Here is a 6,426-nt window from a genome sequence, read left to right on the forward strand (position 1 = left end):
ACTTCAATCTTTAACTTGATTTTTCTCTCTCCTCCAGCTTCTATTTATTGAATCCAACTTGATATTCTTGCTCCCCATCATCTCCTTGCTATCTTTCTCTCTTGATGGCTATGAAAATTCTTTCAATTTTTGGGTGAAAATAATGATTTTTTTGTGGAAGGACTAAATTGTAAAGAAAGCAAACTTCTTTTCTTTTTCTTCTCTCACGTTGGTTTGCATGGGAAAGGAAATGTGTTGTTAATTCTTCATCTTTCCTTCCTTTTATACTAAATAAATAATAATATAATAATAAACATTTCATAAAAATATTTATCTAATTAATTAATTTAAAATATCATCAACATAATCATTACATTCTAGAATTCTCTCTCTTAGTAATTGACCATTTTTCCCTTCATGATCTTTTAGAATTCCATCCTTGAGTCATCACTTAATTTGGTAAAATTGCAATTTAGTCCCTCATAAATTTTCACCTATTCAATTTGGTCCTAATTCCTCAAATTTTCTTGGTTTCTAGATCATTCCACCCTTAAAATATTTGCACCGTTAGCCCTTTAACTTTTTATATTTACACTTCAACCCTTTAAATTTTGAGTATTTACTCTTGTGCAACAAGACTTTTCTCATCTTTGCAATTTAGTCCTTTCTTGAATTAATATATCATAATATACTTCCCAATATTGACATAACTCAAAAATTCTATTTTTGTCACTTTATTTCCTTATTTTACTATATCACGGATAATATTTTACTGTAAAAATTTTTGGGATATTACACTTATATCAAGATTACCCGTCCGGGCTAAATCCATTCTGTAATAAGGTAAATAGAATTACTCGTCCAAGTTAAATCCCGTTAGCAATAAATGCAGGACCTCATTCATTTTGGGAAATCACATATCCACCGATTTTCCATTTTATTCAACCATGATTTAAACATTTTTCTTAAGCATTATCGGCATGTGATTATTTCATACATCCACAACATTCATGTAATTCAAATAAACACATTCCACATTCATTTCAAGCATATAAGTAACATTCTCATCGTTTATCCTTTATCATCTATCGGGCATTATCATTTAATTTAAACATTTTTATTTATCGGGCTTGATCGGATATGTAATCATTTCACATATTTATGAAATTTATACAATTTACATAAACACAATCAATTCAAGCATGTAAATAAACACAATTTAGTTACACGAACTTACCTTAACAAAAATTCATGTACAAACATATACTAATCCGACGTTTTCCTTGTTCTAGCTCCGAATTTGGTATATCCGAATCTATACGAGTAAATTTAACATCAAATTCACACATCTCATATACATTTGGACTCAATTTACATATTAGGGAATTACCATTTTGCCCCTAACTTTTCCATTAATTCCCATTTCGTCCCTAAGCTAGGAAAATAAAATTTGTGCAATTTAATCCCTATTCTAAGTATAACCAAAATCCCATTACAAAATTTAAAGCACATGTATTTATAAAAAATTCAGCATTTTTCTTCAATTTCACAACTTTACATTTTAGTCTCTAAATCATGTTTTCATCAAAAATCACTTTATAAAAGTTGTTTATCTATCAACAATATTTCATTTTCTACCATAAATTTATAATTTTCAGCATATACATCCACGACTCATTTTCCATACTTTGATAACTTCTCAAATTGATCCCCCAAATAGATAGATTAGACTATCTTGGTTTCAAAAATATAAAAATTACTCAAAACGGGGCTTGATTACTTACCCAAATAAGCTTGATAAGTCTTCTTCCTCTCTCCTAGGGTTTCCATGGAAATATTTGGGGAAGATGATATGAATTTTTTTTCTTATCATTTAATTAAATTATCATTTAATAAATTTTCATCTTTCCAATTTAGTCCTTAGCCTTTTTTTATTTTTCCATGGATGAGTCATACCAAAATATCTACATATTTTCTTTAATGGTCTAATTACCATATAAGGACCTCAAGTTTTAAATTCCATAGCTATTTAATCCTTATAGCAACTAGAATTCAACTTTTGCATTTTATGCGATTTGGTCCTTCACGTAATTAAGCACATAATCGGTAAAATTTTCTTACTAAAATTTTCACATGACATATCTATCATAATACGGACCATATAATAAAATAAAAAAAATTATTTTCAGCTCGAATTTGTGGTCCCGAGACCATTATTTCGATTTCACCGAAATTGGGCTAGTACAAGTAACTTAACTATGATTTTTTGGCTATAGAATTATAAAAACTTACAAAAAGATCAATCAACTATTAGTAATTTTTTTGGTTACCCAATTATGTAATACCCCATACCTATCCTAGACGTTATGGTCGAATTATAGGGGTCACATCGCTAAAAAAAGAAAAAAAAAGTTTGTTTATTCTGAAGAAAAACCAATGTTTTTAGCGAGTTGAAGGTTCTGGACTTTTTTTGTAAATCATTTTTAATTTTTTCAAATTATCAAGTTAAAACCCTCCCATAACCATGACATGCCAAAATTATTTTTAATGAAAATCTCAAACTTAATTTGCGACGGCAATTACTTGAAAACTTATTGTTTATTTTTAATCATGTTAGGTAGGATTATTAACCATTCGAGCCTTAGCTAAACGAGACACTTTAGTCCTAATGAACTGAACGAATCATAAGTTGTCACAAAACCAACAACCAAAATAAAGTTCGTAATGTCCAAAATAAACAAACAAAATAAACCATAAAATACTATGTTGAAAATATGAAGCCTGAGTCTCCAAAACACCGTCCATTACTAAGCTGGAGAATTACTTGAAACAAAACATATATGGATGTGAGCTAATAGCCCAATAAGAGACTTGGCCCTTAGTCCAAGTTCATACATTTAATAAACATTAATTATATAATAGAACATCACACGAAGCATTTATTCCAGTTATTTCATATCATATCAAAGTCCATATAGTTTATAGCTTATCATACTATAGCGTAACATACTAGTTCATATCTTATTAAAACATAAAACACATACCAAAAACCTACTCTCATCTGTTACACACCATCTCCGTCCAACCAATTACACTGTATTGGACTACAAGAGTCCATCCATCCAATCACACCAGTATGCGGCGATATGCCACTTATATATCTATAGCGGGACTAACATACATATAGTGTTGTGGTCTAGCCACCATAATTTGCAATTTGTACTATTATAAACACTACATCCGTCATACATATCCCAACCCAACACATACATATCATACACATACCTTATACATATTGTAATCTCAAACAGATGGCATATTCACATATAGCCCATGTTACATGTCATGCTCATATACATACTTATTTAACACGTATTAAAACTATTAGTTTAATCCCAGTATACATATTTACCATGCAATTTGAGTTATTCGCACGGGCTTAAATACAAATGTATAGTTTTTCGACCTTTGTGACGTCCATGGTCCCAAATGTCATTTCTCCTAAGCAACCCTTATTTAGGCCCTATAATTTGGCCCAAAGGCCTGCATGGCCCAAAATCCCAAAATGATATCCTCTCACTGGCATTACATGATAGATGAAATAATTACTATGTGATAATAATTGACTTCTCATGAAAGAAGATGAAATAGTTACCATGAGATAAAATAGGATCATAATGGGAGAATGAATTTATCTTAAAGAGATTAAGGATATCTTATGAGGGTAACGCACTTATGAAAATATCATTGGATAAGAAATGATCGATTAGCTTTCGTAATGATATGTAATTAGGGAGAGCTCAATCATAATACTATAATGGAATGACTTCGTGACTAAATGAGTTTATAATTAATAGACAAAAAGTTGGAAGTTAATTATAAATCATTTAAGCCCTAATCACATATTTCCAATCAATCCTTCCGCTAACTCGTTGAAACTAGAAATGAATTGCATATAAAATCAAATGAACAAAAACAGAAAAAAATGATAAAGTTAGAAAATTGGGTTACATTTAGAAATAAGTGTGGTTTCTCACTAAGTATGGAAATTATTTTAGAATTAATTTAATTTTTTTGACTTATTATTTAATTAAATAATTGAATTTCAAAAATAGATTTAAATTAATTAATCATTGTGAATCCGTTGAATGTAGAAATTAAATATATTTTCTCATAGATTCTTTTATAGTAAAGTTGTCATGACTTTAACGGAATTAGAATTGGGTTCAGTAAATTATTTAATTTGAAATTTTATTTATTTAAATTAATTTAATAATATTTATTTTGAGAAATAGAAAAACATGCATCGGGTTTGATTAAATTATAAAGGGTTGGGTTAAAAATTCAAGAAGCACGTATAATTGGATCCAATATATGAGAGGGCCAAAACCCCTCATAATATGTATGAGGGGTGACAATCCTAGTGTATTTAACTAGGGTTAGCCACCCTTTTCTCTCCTAATTCAACTAGGGGATTGATTTTTTTATATTAAATAAGTATTGTTTGTATTCTACTAATTCAACTAGGGTTCTTCTATCTCTCCCTATAAATAAATGGCACTGGTATATATTCTGCCTAAAAATAATGAGAATTTATTTTCTAAGTATAAATTCTATTCTCTAGAAATAACAATTCTACTGATTTTATAAGAGAGAGAAATTTACTTTCAATAGCTCCTACTGAAAGTAAGAAAATTAATTATGATTCTGTGTTTGATTCACAATTATTCGTGTAACAGCCTATTTTTCAGTGGTGTAGAAAATAGTGGTTTCGGAGCCACCAAATCCGACGATTAAGTTCATAAATATTATTATTTAATATAATTGTGACTTTAAAAAAAGTTTTTGATATAGTGATTTTGTTTTATAAGCGATTTATTAAGCTCAAGTGGTATGACTAAGTGGTTTTAGAAAATAAGGTATCAGGACCTCGTTTCTATAAATTGAGCCGTAAATATTTTATAAATATTTACAGAGTGTCATTAAGGTGATATTAAAGTTTCGTTGAAAAATATTAACGTTTCTATAGTTAATTAATTAAAAATGACTAAATTATAAAAGATGTAAAATTTAATCACTATTTGATTTGAGTGATTAAATGGTTAATTGAATAAATAAAAAGGGACTTAAAAGGTAATTAAACTATGGTCAAAGTTTCCAAGTGGTGGTGTTATGATTGAATCCACTAGCTTTTGGATTAATTGTTCTTTTAGTCCTAATTAGTTTAGGATTAAATTGTAAATAAGTTTTATTTAGTTAAAATTTAATTAAATTGAAGGACCAATTGTGAAATTAAACCTTCCTTTGATGGTAATTATGCCATATATGTATATGATGGACAAATATGGACATGACTTTGGTGTTTTATTTATTTATTTAACCAAGGGCAAAATGGTAATTTGATGAATTAAATTAAATAAAATAAAAAGAAAAGCTATCATTATCTTTAAAATTTCAGAAACTTCACAAGCTAAATTGATATGTGATTTTAGCCTTGTTTTTAACAATTTTTTTTGTTTTTGAGATCGTTGCAACTAGGTCCAGTTAGCCCATATCTTCGATTTTGAAATTGTTAAAGATTTTGAACGTTGCCATTGATTAACCTTGTGATTTTAGATTTTAAATGATGAATTTGAGATATTATTTGTTATTTAAAAGTATTTTATTAAGTGATTTTTGATGAATTTTTTGATTAGGGACTAAATTATTGAAATAGTAAAAATACAAGGGTTTTTTTGTGAAATTATTGCAAAAATGGGATGTATTGAATGTCAAGAATATTCGGATAGCATGGGTTTGCATTAAAAATGGTTAATTTGCATGTTTTAGACTCAGGGACCAAATTGAATAAAGGTAAAATGTTAGGGGAAATTTTGTATAAATGTCAAAATTACTAAATTTCATAAAATAAATTATTTTACTATCTGAATTAATAAATTTAATGAAATTATTAATTTATATCAAGGTAGAGTGGAAAATCGAGGAGAATGCCAAAATGCCCCTATAGTTTGACATTTCTGCAATTTTGCCAGGTAAGTTCGTACATTTAAATTTAACATTTGTATTAATTGGTGATTGGTATTATATATATTTTATTATTGGAAATGAATTATTGTTTGAATTATAATATTGAATTGGATATTCGGTTTGAATTGAACACGAGATTTGAGCACATTTGTGTTTTGATGTATGATGGGGGTTTGGAGTGGAGATGGTATTGGAGGGAGATATCGACATATTACCCAAGTAAACTGGGGTTCAGCATCTGTTGCGAACTTTCGCGTTTTACTTTCTGTTTAGAGTGATTTGGGTGGATAAGCTCTTAAGAGCTTCTGTTCAGCTCTCACGAGCTTTTGTTGGCGTGTTCTGGTGGACCAGCTCTATGAGCTTCTGTTAATGATGTACTTTTATCCATAAGTTGTTATTCGAATTGAAAATCTCGGTAAG

This window comes from Gossypium hirsutum, chromosome A10, assembly GCF_007990345.1.
Source record: "Gossypium hirsutum isolate 1008001.06 chromosome A10, Gossypium_hirsutum_v2.1, whole genome shotgun sequence".
Classification (NCBI taxonomy): Eukaryota; Viridiplantae; Streptophyta; class Magnoliopsida; order Malvales; family Malvaceae; genus Gossypium; species Gossypium hirsutum.